This window comes from Alosa alosa, chromosome 5 (assembly GCF_017589495.1).
Source record: "Alosa alosa isolate M-15738 ecotype Scorff River chromosome 5, AALO_Geno_1.1, whole genome shotgun sequence".
Taxonomy (NCBI): domain Eukaryota; kingdom Metazoa; phylum Chordata; class Actinopteri; order Clupeiformes; family Clupeidae; genus Alosa; species Alosa alosa.
This window is the reverse complement of record NC_063193.1, coordinates 15,834,589-15,849,355: the sequence shown is the minus strand read 5'-3', so window position 1 is coordinate 15,849,355 and position 14,767 is coordinate 15,834,589. Positions and strand designations below refer to the sequence as shown.

Sequence of the window (14,767 nt, the reverse complement as noted above, 5' to 3'; positions counted from 1 at the left end):
CCACTGCACCTTAAGTAAATGGCCCCCATCTTCTCACTTTTTTTTTATTTACAGCAATCTCATTCCGCACTCAGGCAGTTAAAGTGTCTTATGTCTCTGTCTTGCACCGCTGGCTGCTGCCACAACTGTAGCCCTTTTTATGCCGTCTTCCCAGAGCACTCTCCTAATTCCTCAGAAGCCATCTCCACTGAGATGGTCTCCCTGGTGCATTGATTCTTCCAGACACACTCTCTCTCTCTCTGTCTCCCTCTCTCTCTCTCTCTCTCTCTCTCTCTCTCTCTCTCTCTCTCTCTTTCTCTCTCTCTAATTATGCACTTTGTAAAATGTCTGCTGTTGCTGGGAGATGCACACGGGCCTAATATCACCTGTGGTGGCACCTTGTGTTGCGTATTCCCATGTGTGACTGCGAGGAGGCGAGAAAGTAGTATAGTCTTTTCATCCTAGCAGCAATTCCTAGCAAGGTGTCACTCGTGGGCTATTTATATTACTTGAAAGTTGTCGTTGGCAGGCACTCATAAATATGCGTCTGTGTCACAAAGCTGTCATCCTGACACACCCTGACTTGTGCACAGGAAGAATGTGATGCTTGTTGCCAAGGTTTATGGCAGCATGGCGGTAACGTTGCGCAAAAGTGATTAAATTCCAGATTATTTCGGCGATTGTGGTGCGTGATATAAGGGTTTGATTGATACTATTACAATCGCCTTTTGTACAGAAATGGGCATTTAAAAAAGATAAGAAAAGGTTGGTGCAATCCGAGTCTCTTCTTTTTTATAGCGTTTTATGTTCAGGACAATAGTCTTCACTATAACCCCAGCGTTAATAAATGAACTGTATTATCTGATGTGAGTTGACAATGCTTATCAGCGGATGACAGCTGTATAAAGAGTATTTTTGAACATTCACACACACGGTGCTTGAGATAAGGCACATTCTCTTTTTTTTGTCTGCATGAAATGGTGTGTCACATTCTCAGTCCTCACAGTTACACACTGTGAAGGAAGAAACAAACCGCAAAAAGTGACCTCTCACAAGCCTCTGTGGACCCTCTGGCATTAGCTGTCAGATCAGACTTGGGAAGGTCCCCTCTCTTTCTCCCTCCCTCCTTTTCTACCTCCCTTTCTCATCTTCCTCATCTTCTTGACACAGAGAGAGAGTGAAAGAGAAAGAGACCCAGAGAGAAGGAAAAAAAAATGAAAAGAGGCAAAAAAAATTGGCCGGCGGTTGTGAGGATGTCGGGGTGGAAAGCAGGAAGTGTCACATTGTCAAGCCTCCTGCCTGCCTATCTGGTGGCGTTATCTGTGGTGCCCTCATGGGCCGTCTCGGGTCCTGCCCGCCCGCGAGCTGCTCACGCTAGGCTGTGTACGCTGTGCTGCGCCTTATCTGCAGGTGCCCAGGGCTCTGCCACGGACCCTCGGGGGCCTCTCAGGGACCCGGCCAGCGAGAGCCACAGCGGGGAACAGGGCCCTGGCAGGAGGAAAGGGAGGAGGCGCGGGGTGAGAAGGGAGAGGAGAGAGAGAGAGAGAGAGAGGAGAGAGAGAGAGGAGAGAGAGAGAGAGAGAGAGAGAGAGAGAGAGAGAGAGAGAGAGAGAGGAGAGAGAGGGAGGGAGAGAGGGAGATGAACTATGAGGATGGCAGGAACAGGGTTATCTGATGGCCAGCCTAGGGTCCCAATCGGCGTAGCCTGCCCCCGTTTCACAGAAAAACATTAGCCTGGGAGCTTTTATCTGTCACCAGGCACCAGGAGGCAAAAAAATAACAAATATCTCCCGACAGTTTGTTTTCCTCTCCTATAGGTGATAATGTTTCTGTTGCTTTTGCCCACCATATGTCTATGTTGCCTGCCAGGGCTCTGGTATTTGTGAAGTTGGGGGCAACACCTACATTCAGATGTAAGGAAAAGAGGAGTGAGGCCTGGCAATTTCAGATAGGGACACAGAGGAGTAAAATAAAACCTTCCAGAACTATCTTGGGTATTTTAACAGATAACTACCAGTCATGATTTATCGGCCAGGCCTCGGGTGTTTATTTAACACATTATTCATCACTACAGTGGGTTGAACACGGAGAAAGTGGCTCCAGCTCAGGATTCTGAAAGGTTGCTGAAGTCAGCTTTAGCGGTTTATGTGTTGATGTTTATTGTATGAAAATTTAGCCTTAAGATTGTTAATAGTGAATGGTAAGTTGTAGAAGAACTGAAGAGTGGTGCCTCTACTTGAAGGTAAGTGTGTTTGGTCTGTCTCTCTGTCTCTGTCTCATCTGTCTTGACAAAATTAAATAGCCCAGTTGTATAAATGTATGCTGCTTTCAGGTTTAGTCGTTTAGACAAAGGCAACATATTTCTTCATTCATTCTCCCAAAGACAAAGCCTGTGACTTGATTTTCTAAAAACACAGCCACTGCTGACTCAACATGAAATATATGGCATAGCCTCGCCTCGAAGATGCTGTAGTGGCGTGGCTGTTTATTGGCTCACGCTGCCCATCGTCGGTGCTCCATCCGACGGCTTTATTATGATGTCACCCGGGCCGCGGAGACGGTATCACGCACATTTCCTGAGTCGCTACCTGCTTGTTTTTATTGTGGAGATGGGCTCTGAGGAGGAGGATTTATCTTGCTTCCCCAGGCCCCCCAGATAAAAGCAGCACTCCTCTGTACCGCACCTCGCCGGAGGCTGAAATAGATGGCCAAGTGTCAGAATATCTCAGCAGTATATATATATATATTCATAACCCTGTAGTCAAAATCATTAAGGTTCAAGCCTTTGTTTATATTTCTCTTTAGGATATACATGTATTGGAGCATGTACCTAAGTGATCAGCGTGTGTGTGTGTGTGTGTGTGTGTGTGTGTGTGTGTGTGTGTGTGTGTGTGTGTGTGTGTGTGTGTGTGTGTGTGTGTGTGTGTGTGTGTGTGTGTGTGTGTGTGTGGGGGTGTTTGGGTTCACCCAGAGCGCTACGAGACAGCTGCTCCTCTTTCTCTTGTTTTGCTCCCCTGCACACACCCGTTTCTCATTACCGTGCTTTGGCATATGTACATGCGTTTCACGCTAGGTTAATCCACAATTAAGCACAACATTTACTAAGCGATTTGTTCGAAAAGAAACAAAATGGACAGAACTTGTTTAATTGATTTGGCACTCACAACCTTTGTCTTTGGTCCAAATTGATGTTTTCCTGGAAGTTGTCTTTCCTGGAAGTTTTGTAATGGAGGTCCTTATCGGTCGAGAGGATTATGTCATAAGATTGCAGGAGTGCACTGTAAAAGCTCCGGCTGTTTTAACAAAGTAGCACTGATTTCTTTGATTACATTTGAAATGAATGCATCCTTGTTTACTCAAAGTCCCTCACATGGCCTGAGTTGTAGGTTTTTTGTTTGAGCATGGAAAAGGTTGTTTAGTCACAGCTTGTGTAGAGAAATACCCTGTGGCCTTTGGATCCGTGAGCAGAGCACAGCCTTTGTCCTGCAACCACAGCCATTCAATCCCAACCTCTTCTCAGCTCGTATTGACTTTCACCATATCCTCTTGCATCCCCTCCATAATCCCATCCAGTGACCCCCAAAGTCCAGTGCCTTTATGGGCCTCGCAGGTGTCCGAATAACATGGGCCTCTGCACACAGTGAAAATTAGTAAAAGAAACCAATAGCCCAGCAGGACAGGGCTAAAGCACTGACATTGTCCGCCTTTCCTGTGGGGCTGTGTCTGTCAGAGCTTGCGCCATGAGGGCTGTCCGGGGTTGAAAAACCTATTTGTTTATCCCCGTGTGCGGGCCCGCTTCAGAGCAGAGGCCCTGCTGCTGTGCGCTCGCTCGGGGACCTGGGCTGTTGCCGCTAGCAACAGATAAAAATTGCTGTTAACCACAGCAGGATCCACAACACATCAATCACGCGGGCTCCCCCCGATAAAGGCTTTAGGCTTTTGGGGGCCCTTTTGAATGGCGGTTTGAAAAATCCTTTCCAGTGACTGCACAACCCAATGGTGGAGGCCAGATTCATTCAGGCAGTCAGGGGAAACTTCATTTTCACCTTGAACGGGTTCTTTTCATATATTTTTCTCTACCCCCCTTTCTCCTCCCTCCAATGGAGATGCATTGAAACCGCAGAGCACAAAGGGTATTATTGGAGAGGTCGTTTGAATAAAATGGCCACGTGATGACCCGGTCACAGAAAGTGCTAGAATGCCTCATTTGTTCCACATTTACTCTTAATTGCTTTTGCCACTTGGAGTTGCTCCTCAGGCCGACTGCTTTGCGTGTAGCGTTGCTGCTAGCCACCTGGAGAAGGGGCACTAAACATACCCAAGATTTATCGCCCCTCCACATTTCCAGCTTCTGTTTAATGCTCATTCAAAAGCTTTTATCAAATTTAGCAATTATGTTTTTTGCATTTAAACTCCATTGTGTAGAAGGATTTAGAAAATTATATTTTTGATATTGTTATTCATGGGGTGATATAAAATAATGATACAATATTGAATCCAATAATTGGATGCAATATAGAGAGCACATTTGTGTTTTATAACACTTTTTATGTAAGAATCTTAAAGATGTAGAATCAAAGTACTTTGTTTATTTGATATATATTTCTTTTATTCAACCTGCCATAAGGAAAATACCTAATTCTTAATCGCTATAACATGTGTTTGTAGTTGGCCTCTCTACAAATGAACCAATATTTGAATCCTGTACTGTGATACATGTGCTATGGCACAATCAGGCCTCAATTACATGCTACTTCCATCTATAAAAGCTCTTAACGCAGCCTTGAATGCTTTAATGAGCACTGTAATGAATGCTCAGTGTGTTTGGCCATTCTCCTAGATATTACTGTGTCTTTTATGGTCCATTATAACATACAATTTGCATCAGCAAATTACAATGCTCAATATCATTATCCAACTAAGACCTGATCGTAAATTAACGCTCCAATTACAGGCGTCTGTCTATTGGGAGAGAGCGATCAGTGCCCGTCTCTTTGAGGAGAGGTGAGGGATGTCTCTTGGTTTGCCTGGATCCTCAGCGGAGGCATTTATTCAGATAATCGGACCGGCCTCCTTTCTGCTTCCTGCTCCAACCTTAAGGCCACATTAAAAGCTCATTAAGGGGAGCAGAGTGGAGGGGCAGGGGTGGGGGGTTGTGCGATCGAGGGGGGAGCACCGGCGAAGCTACCCGATGAGAATCAGGATCGCTTACCTCCCTGCTGTCGAGCACAATCTCATCTGGCGTCCGCCTTTACAGGAGAGGTTAATAGCATGTGCAACTCAATAAAGTCGAGAAGCTCGACTGTCACTGAAGAGCTGTATTTTCTTATTAAAAATGGCTTCGGCTGCTGTGCCCCCCCCCCCACCCCCTGTCTAGTTCCTTTCCTTCGTTTTCTCTCTTTCCTCTTCATCTGTTTTTCTCTGACTCTCTCTTTCTATCTTCACCCCTGCTGAATTCTAAATCGCTGCCTCTTGTCGCGGCCTGGACTGTTCTCCCCTCGATGGAATTATTATGCAGTGGAGGAAGCACACTAAATTACTGTGATTTATTGCACAGTGGCATATTAATAAAGGTATATGCATATGTGCGGCATGTCTTGAATGCACATGACTGAGGACAACCCTTCGACCGCTCCATTGAGTATGAAAGGCTAATCACTGTCTTTGGGGAAGAATAATCACTTGTGTTTTATGCAATTTAGGGGATTCATTACGGAACAGTATTTACAAGGACCAGTCAATCTTCATGCATACACTCAGGTGTCATTAGATCACTTAGTTCCCATCTCCAATATCCAATTCAGAGGCTTTGTCTGTCTGCCATTTTTTCTCTGCCATACAGAACGTTTCTTTGAAGCCCTTGGGTCTCCGGTGTGCTAACTGCCGTTTTTTTTTATTTTAACGTGTAACAAAACAGGAAATGGTTGGGATGCTGGGGTTAGCCTGTAATCTGCGACCCGTGGCCAAATCTCCGCAGGAGAAAAAGGAACAAAAGCGTCTGCGGCGGATGGCTGCAGGCGAAGTGTAGACCTCCTTCACCGCGAGACAAAAGGCCTGCAGGCCTCACCGAGCCCCGAGAGTCTCCACCGCCAAGTAAACAAAGCCTGAAATTAGGGGGAGCCCGGGGCTGACAGGGTTTAACACTAGCGCTAAAATGTTTCTTTTATGGCCCTGGTGAATTCCTGTGTGGGATTTTGAATGCCTGCTGTTTATTTTATTTAATTTTTATTTCATAATTTATTGTGTGTGTGTGTGTGTGTGTGTGTGTGTGTGTGTATGTATGTGTGTGTGTGTGTGTGTGTGTAGGCACATTTGAAACTTCCCAGGCTAATATGAACCATCAAAATTCTACACACATTTACATTTTTAAAAAGTGGTCTTTTTAAAGTCTCCACGCACATCATGCCCTTGTTGAGATTCTCATTTGAAATACCTGCTCTGTTCTTTCCAGTGGCCAGAGGAAGCAGTGATGAACCATGTTGAGACATACTGTAGGTTTCGATTAAAGAATCTTGCACACTGATTCTCAAAAATGATTCTGCCGGTAACACGACCCAGAAGTCCCCCCCCATCACCACCACCACCACCACCACCATATAAAAAACCCAACAGCTTTCTCCAGTATGAGCATGTGGTTCACAAAAGCATGCAAAGTTAGTAACTAGGTCATGTTCTGCCATTCGTCTTATAATCACTCAACGAAACCACAAATTTCTTCCATCTGAGACCCAGTGCTTCTCTCCGCTTGCTGTGACTCCCATGTCAGTGCAGACACTCGTTTGATGTTCTGTCAAGATTTTTTTTTTTTTTCTTTTTTTTTTTTGATTCCACTTGCCACCTCTGACATTGTAAATGCAAAACATGCCCCCCCCCCCCCCCTCTTGCTATGAGTACAGATATAGACACGCATACACACCCAAACCCTACCACAAGCACCCCACCACATAGCCTCACATCCTGAGGAGATGCAGGTAGGCAGGCAGATGACAGGAAAAGCGGTCTCATCAGGCATGTCGCTGTTCCTGTTCTGTGTTTTGCGAGGGAAATGACTGTTAATGACAGCGTGGTGCTCTCCCTCGAGACCTCTCCCAGCAGCAGTTGGGGGGCCGGCGGGTGTCGTGTGTTTTTCTTTTTTTTTTTTTAAACAAGCCACAGCGCCTCCAGCAGCTACAAAGCCAAACAAAGGTAGAGCAACAAAGCTGCGGTTTTCACGCCATCACTCCCTCTCACCTCCTTCCACTGCGGTTTGGGCCCTCGGGCTAACAGATGCACCATCTAGGTGCAACCAAGACTTCCTGTGACGTGAGTCTCGGTGGCTTGCTGCACAAGCTAAGCACTCGCAGCCTCTGAAGTTTTTCTTTCACCTTTTTTTTTTTTACATTTCTTTTATTCTTTTCTGTTTTTTTTTTCTTTCTCTCATTCTTTCCTCCACAAGTGCTCAGAGACCAGTGTGCAGAGGCGGACTGGGCAAATGGGCCCCCCTCGCGCTCCGTTTCCCCCCTACGTGCTCGCGCACACGCCAGGCAGATTTCTGCGATTGCGGAGGAGTTTGTGTTTGGAGAAGATAGCGTAATTACACCCCGATCTCCATCGCTTACAAGTGCCACTGACCCTGGAGTGGGCTGTCAGGTCCCCTCAGCAGCTGCACAGGGCTGATGCCATGGCAGAGAGGTGGACTTGGCTTTCCCATCTAGAAAAACAGATACTTCCTCTATAGTCTCTATAAGGGAAAGGATGTTTGTTATTGTTTCTTAGGTAACACCTACTACCAGAGTGCTCACCAAAAGCCTAGTAAAACTTCCACGTCTGCCTCTTTGGGACCTCTCTCCCAGTGCCTGATACCACCAACACTGTTTTGGAGCCAGTGTGAGGGCACAAGGCTACACCGAGAAAGCAATCTCATTGGGCAACTCCGACTCGGAATGCCCTGCGTGGGCCAATCTGGTGGCTCGTCTCCTGCTCGGAGACGGCAGCAGGGTGTCCTGGCGCGGCCTGGCTTCATTACGCCTGCCAGATGGGCCGAGAATTAGATTCCAACTCCCACGATGGCGGGTGGAAGCTGCGAGGGAGGGAGGGAAAGAGGAAAAAGAGAGGAGGGGTGGGGAGAGAACAGACACACAGAAAGAGAGCTAAAGAGAGAGAGAAAGTAATGGTTTTTGTTTTCATTTACACTGCAAGTTATTACATTTTAATGCAGCACCTCTGGGACTCAGACGCATTAAATGGCTGTTCTTGAATAATCGACAGTAACTGCTAGCAAATGCTGGGGAGAAATGAAATTAGCGAGCGCAGCAATTTGGCACAGTGATTATGGGCTCCTTTGAGGCACTTCCTGATGATTTAAGAATGCTAACATTTAAGCAAGTCAGTTCTCATTACTCTTCAAGGTTAAATCCAGCTGCTTCCGACGAGAGGGAGGCAGTGGCACGGTGGGAAATAAGTTTTCGCTCACTGCATTTTTTCCCCCCACTCTTGGCCTCTCCCTTCCTCTACTGTTACTTGTCAAATTAGCTGTCTAAAGACACAGGCGTTTTTTGAAACCCTCTTAACACGAAATTGGTGCTGTTGTACCTTCAGCCACATTACTTTTGCATAAGTGAACCCACAGCATGTGTGGGTGTTTTTTTGTTCGCACAGGAAATTTCCTGTGAAGCAGTTTATTGCTTGTTCTCGGTTGTAGCATTTGCTTCTGTTCATCACGCGAGGCCTATCTGAGAAAGAGCACTGAGGTAGTGTGGTTGCAATTTCACCTGGTATTTCCTCAAATACATCGTATTCGACGTCTACTGTTTCTTCACGGTCAATTTCATTACAGAAGCAGCTCTTCCAAATATGATGCTGCGTTACCTCATTTTTTCCCCCTTGTCCACCAGATGAATGGACTTTCAGTGGAGTGTCTTTGTCAGACGATTACCTCCCCCACTCATTCACGGCTTCTCCCTGCACATCCACAATCCGATTAGGTGACACAACACTGATTTGGCTCTCCCGCACACATCAAGCGTAAGAAGGTTATAACAATAACAGATAATTTTTTTCTTCCCTTTCCATTACTGGCCGTCAGATCTTCTAAAGTGTGTTTGCCCATGAGGCGTGTTGTCACCCGGGGCGCCCGGCGGGTCTCGGCTGAAAACGGGTGAGAGGCAGCGGGGATAACAACATGCGGCAGAACGGCACGTATGCAAATGCGCTCACGGTATCTGGCCGTGATAAATTTTGCCACATCTCGACTGCCTGGAATAAGGAAACAGATGGATTTTACTTTTATCTCCAGGTTTTATCAGGCGGGAGGTATCAGAATGTCTCACTGCAAAGGAAAAGAAAAAGGGAGGTGTGGGGGACGTTGTACACGACGAGAATGCTAAATACAGAACTCGATTGTTATGTAGTCTTGAAATGCAAAGTAGAGGATGCCAGCCAAACTCCCCACTGTACTAGTTTGATGTTAAGAGTGTCAGATGCTTTCCTGGTGTTTGGCCTGTTTTTTGTTGTTGTTACATAGCACACAGTCAACTCAGTCCCTGTATCCTCACAGGTTCAGCTCAGGAGCCATCTAAATGCAAACGGTTTTAAATCTCCATGTATTATTTAATATGGATTGCCTGAAGCAGATAACACATCCCACAGATGATCCCAAAGCTGGAGTTCTGCTTTTTCCCTGATTGTCGCGCTTCCTGAACACTTCCCAGTGGCCAGCTGCCTCAAGACTTCCTTTTACATATGTGCAAATTACATATAAATCCTCCTGAAACAATTCACACCTCACTAGCCCACGTTAAGCATGGTGGTGTGAGATTAAGGAGTTTCTCTACCCCTTCCTAAAATGCATGAGCCATGTTTTTTCCATACACCACAGATCCCTCTTAGGTCAAAGTTATTTTACACATGGTTTAATCGCGTTCCCCTGAGGCTCTCCCTTGGCGGTGCACACAGGGCTAAGCATTTATACCCATTAACTTCCCCCAAATTACATCTAAAGAACACATTGCATGTTTTTACAGCCATCAGCCCCGCCCCATTGTATTATGCATGAGTACAAATTGCATACATGGGTCAAGATGAGCTGTTTTTCCAAGAGCAAGCAAACAGCACACTCTGGCAATGCTAATAGCAAATATTTCAGCCGAAGCCTCTCTATGATATCAACACCAACATGTCAGTATGTCAGGAACATGGAGAAGTCAATTAGAGGGTTTCATTTAAGTCCTGCCATTAAGTCATCCATTACTCAAAGTCAAAGTCAGTATGTCCTTCAGGAACATGGAGAAGTCAATTAGAGGGTTTTTGACATTTTAAGTCCACCAACATTTCAAGTCATCCATTACTGCTAAATATGGTGAGAGGAAATAATTGAAAAATAAGAGCACAGTCAATAAAATACCCTGTAAAATACTATAAAATACCCCATCCCCCAACACCAAGTTGTAAAGTGTACAAGGTGTTTTGAGACACCAATGTCCAGGGTGTTATGTAGCTGATCAGCCACTTGGTGTATGAAGCTGTTGGTTATCAGAGGCCACCAAGGGCAGTAGTCAAACAGATTGTGAGGGGTGACTCCTGACAGGTCCTACTTGGGTGAGGTGGGTGGTGTAAATGTCCTTCAACCTTATGCTAAATTTACTGCTAAATATGGTGAAATAATGCCATTGAGACACCGTTGGGGTATGCCATTGTCCGGTCTCCTGACATTCCAACCTTACCTAGCAGTGAAATAATGCCATTGGCTGGAGGTATGCATTGGGTAATTCAGCTGCCAACGTCTCGTTGATGGATGTAATGAACACATTCATCACTCTCTGCTCCATTTTAATTCACATTTATTGTTTTTAGACTCGCTCAAGGCCTGTCAGCGGCCATGGCAGCTTGAAAGAAATCTCAAATTAAATTAAAATTGCTCACTCACCCAAAACAAAAGCCCCCCGTATCCCTTAAAGATCACACATCTGTTCCTTAACTTGTCGTCGCTGTGACACACACACACACACACACATACACACACACAAAATGTCAATCCCTATCTGCTCTGTAATTTAAATGAATCGTGCCAACGGGGCCATCGAGTGCTTCATCATGTTAAAGTGCCCATGACATTATGGATGGAGCGCACGTCCCTGTGCAGCCAGCTATGGTAATGTATCTGGAAGGAGGCTGCCGCTGCAGGGCTGGCCACGTCAGACAGAGCCGAGCAGGTTCGGCCGAAGCCACAAGAGAGGCCAGAGGCCCCGCCCTGCTGCTCGCACTGCACTCAGTCTGGACAGAGGAGATGGGAGCAGAGGACGACATGCTAAGAGTCCCAGTGACACAACACATATGCTTTCACCAAGACTGATTTGAATGCAGTGCCGTCACATAGACACAATTAAAGTTGAGTTATTTTACCATTGAACACCAGTGTTTTTACAGGTGTTAACTCAGGTGTTAATGTTTATTTATCTCTGAGCAGAGGACTCCTGTATCAGCTAACTACACACATGCTGGAAAACCAACATATGCCCACACATAATTACATGAATAAAAACATAGCACATTTCTGCTTACTTGTATCTGCATATTTTAATTCTTCCCATAATATCAGTAGACCGTATTAATGGCAGCAATCTCCAAGCACTGGTCCAACAAAAGCATTTGTTATGGTGAATGGATTCCTAATGGTGTGCTGGAGGAATTAATTTGTATGCATGCATGCTTTGTAAGTGTGGCGTAAAACAGTTATGATGATTGTTGGTATGTTTGTAGGGAACAACAATCATGTATCTGTTTTTTTTTTTCTCACCTTTAATAATACATGCAAACTCGGGCCTTCTCACTCGTTTTGAAAAATGCAAAACACACTTCACAATCAGCCAGTTCCATCAACTTGAAGACACACAAAACAAACAACCACAGTGGGAGGATGAAGAGAAAGATCATTTCCACCGCCGGCTTTGCAATTATAACAGCCTCGGAGGTGCACTTTGTAGAGTTTCTCACAGTTTCAGAAAAGCCACCCACCCCCACAACTATAAAGGTCCGCCACAAAATGCGCTGAAGTGATACACTATTTCCCCCCACGTTGCACTTTTCTAAAATTTCACAACTTGATAATGGTTAGAGCGACACAGATACATGTAGTAGGATATAATCTCACCTCTTTTTTTTTCTTGAGAAATGTGTGTGTGTGTGTGTGTGTGTGTGGTGTGTGTGGGGTGGGGGGTGGTGAAGCAAAAGCGAAAAGTGAAATAGGAACAGATTCTGTGCTCGTTGGAGGCCTAACAAGGTGTTGTCTCGGTTTCGATTGACACATCTCTGCGGGCTGCAGGTTGAGCTTGAGCGAGGAGCCTCGTGCAGGTGTCTGTGAGGGCTGAGGCGTGAAAGGCAGGCCAAGGGGTCATAGCAGCATGTGCTGTTCACGCTCCCAGCGAGATAACCACGCCTGTCCTTCCCCACTGTTGCCATTTGTCTGTGTTTACTTTTTTATCAACATGAACATGAGGAATCGTCTTCAAAGAGAGCCACATAGGGTGATTATGGAGCACAGTGTTTTTATTCAAGCTGTCATCGAGCCGCCATGTTGTCTGACTTTAGCGGCCAACATTCGTGGCTACTTTTAATATCGGCATAAAGAAAGACACTAAATCTTTAATGTTAATGCCACTCGAGGGGGAAAAAAGGACAAAAATCCCTTTCTGTTAATGGCGCTGAACACATTTAGGCTTTAGTATTTCAGTTTCACCCATGAGACCATATGATGAGCCAAGGCCCACGTAGGCACTAATGTGGCCTAAAATGGCCCATTAGACAGTCCCATAGGGACACACAGTGGTACAACACAGAGATTATATCAAACGTCAATGCAAAACTAGCATGGCCCCTCATGCTGCACAGAAAGAGCCTGGACCCACTTGTTTGTGGATTGTAAACTGTGGCGTATTTTTGTCAGCTTATCTTCCCCTGTTTGGGCATTATCACAGATTATCATGACCCATAATTGGAGATGCCTGATTGTTTTGTGATGATGTAAGATGGAACATGCCCGATAACAGAGGGCTTAAACTTTGCTGCTCACGTATCATTTGGGGTAAGAATTTATGATGCTCTATTTTGTTCCTGGATGATCTCATTCTAGTGCATTCCAGCATTCTTAGAACTGGTGTATTTAGTAGAACAAAAACGTTTAAGATTCTGTATGCCTTTAGAATGTCAGCACATATACTGTAACAGTTTTCTCGTTGGTCTATTGGTCTCGTTGGCCTGAGCTCCACTTCATTTTTTTATTTTTATTTTTTATTTCAACACAGACAAACCTTAGTCTGTCTGTAAATGAACATCCGCGTAGACTTGATGTGCAGACTATGAAAGTGGAGGTAAGGTGTGTTTGCGCTGGATCATATGTCTCGCTGTGCACAAAAAGATTAGCATGTTTTCTTCTGTGTGCTGTTATGTGGGACAATTTCCTGACAGGATGTCCTCTCTTTGAAACCATTGTCACCAAAATGACATTGTCACCAAGCAAACAAGCGCCTTTGCTGCTGAACGGAAAGCCTATCAGGTGTTACTTGTGCTTCCAGTGTTATAAAGATACAGCGGGACAAATTAGTGCTGTTTTGCTCTTTGACTTTTGAATAGCTATATTTCCTCTGAAATTAATCTGCTAATTTAGAGTAATTATAGACACCTAAACACTTTGTCAGAGATGAGTCTACTATTGTGTAAGTGTTAAATTTAAAGTAGATTTAAGTTAAAGGAGAATTCCGGTGTGATATTGACCTAAAGTGTGTTGAAACATGATACCGAGTGTGAACGTATGTCTCATAGCCCACCTCGGCTTGTCCCCTGCACTCCAAAATCTGGCGCTAGTTAGCCGATGCTACCAACAGCTTTTTCAATGGTGGTGCTTCGGCATCGGGCTAGCTATGCAAATAAATCACTGTTTTACACCATTTACGAGGCTTAATGTATCTCCACACTTCATTGGTAGACTTCCGAGGGCCCTGACATTTAAAACGAGACATTGAGAACTTTGAAAAAGCAGTGGTAGTTTACTTACAAGATGATTTATACAGACAGTATCTTCACGAAGTTTAGAGTTTGCAGCCATCTTGAATTTAGTCACGATAAGTCGAGCGACGAGTAAGAATGAACAGGTATGATAAGGGATCAGATTCCAAAAATAATTCAGTGGAAATGCATGGATTCCAGTTGCTGCTACTGGAAGAAGATCCATTGGAGAACCGCCATATTGAATTAGTCTACCTTAACCATTCATTCTGCATCTGCTGGTGCAAAATATAGACTAATTGCATTAAGGTGGTTAAGTTCATATACAAACAGTTATTTACTTCTTCTCTGCTATCAAAACAAACTTGGCTCTATAGTTTTATTTCCCTACAAGGACAGGTTGTTCAAGGCTTGATGGGGTAATTTGATCAGCCTCAATAAATCAATGACAACATAACTGCCATTGCTCATTATGCTTACAAACATAAACAAGATATATTTTGTGTTTTTCACAGACTGAGATACTCAGCTCAGTTAGACTGTCTATTTGTTTCCTTGGTAATGATTGTCCGAACTAAGAGATGGCAGGACAGAAATGCCATCCATTGTTAGGTAGCAGCAATTTGTAGCAGTCTCAGTGGGAGCAGCGTAATCTGTGTCCTAATTGTGGAGGGAAGTCGGCACAATGCAGCCAACCTGCCTGATTTGGAAAGCAGATGATGGGGGAGACAGCCTGACAATGGATCGCGGCACATCCACCTTTGTGGAGGAGGGAGATAAGACTGGGGCTTGGTGGGGATTGGAAAGGAGA

At 45.0% G+C, this 14,767-nt stretch overlaps 1 protein-coding gene across 1 annotated transcript in view; it reads left to right on the top strand.

The window, feature by feature from the left end:
- fbrsl1 (fibrosin-like 1) overlaps positions 1-14,767 on the top strand; it is a 233,947-nt gene that overhangs the window by 92,983 nt on the left and 126,197 nt on the right. The gene's annotated exons all lie outside the window — the stretch shown is intronic.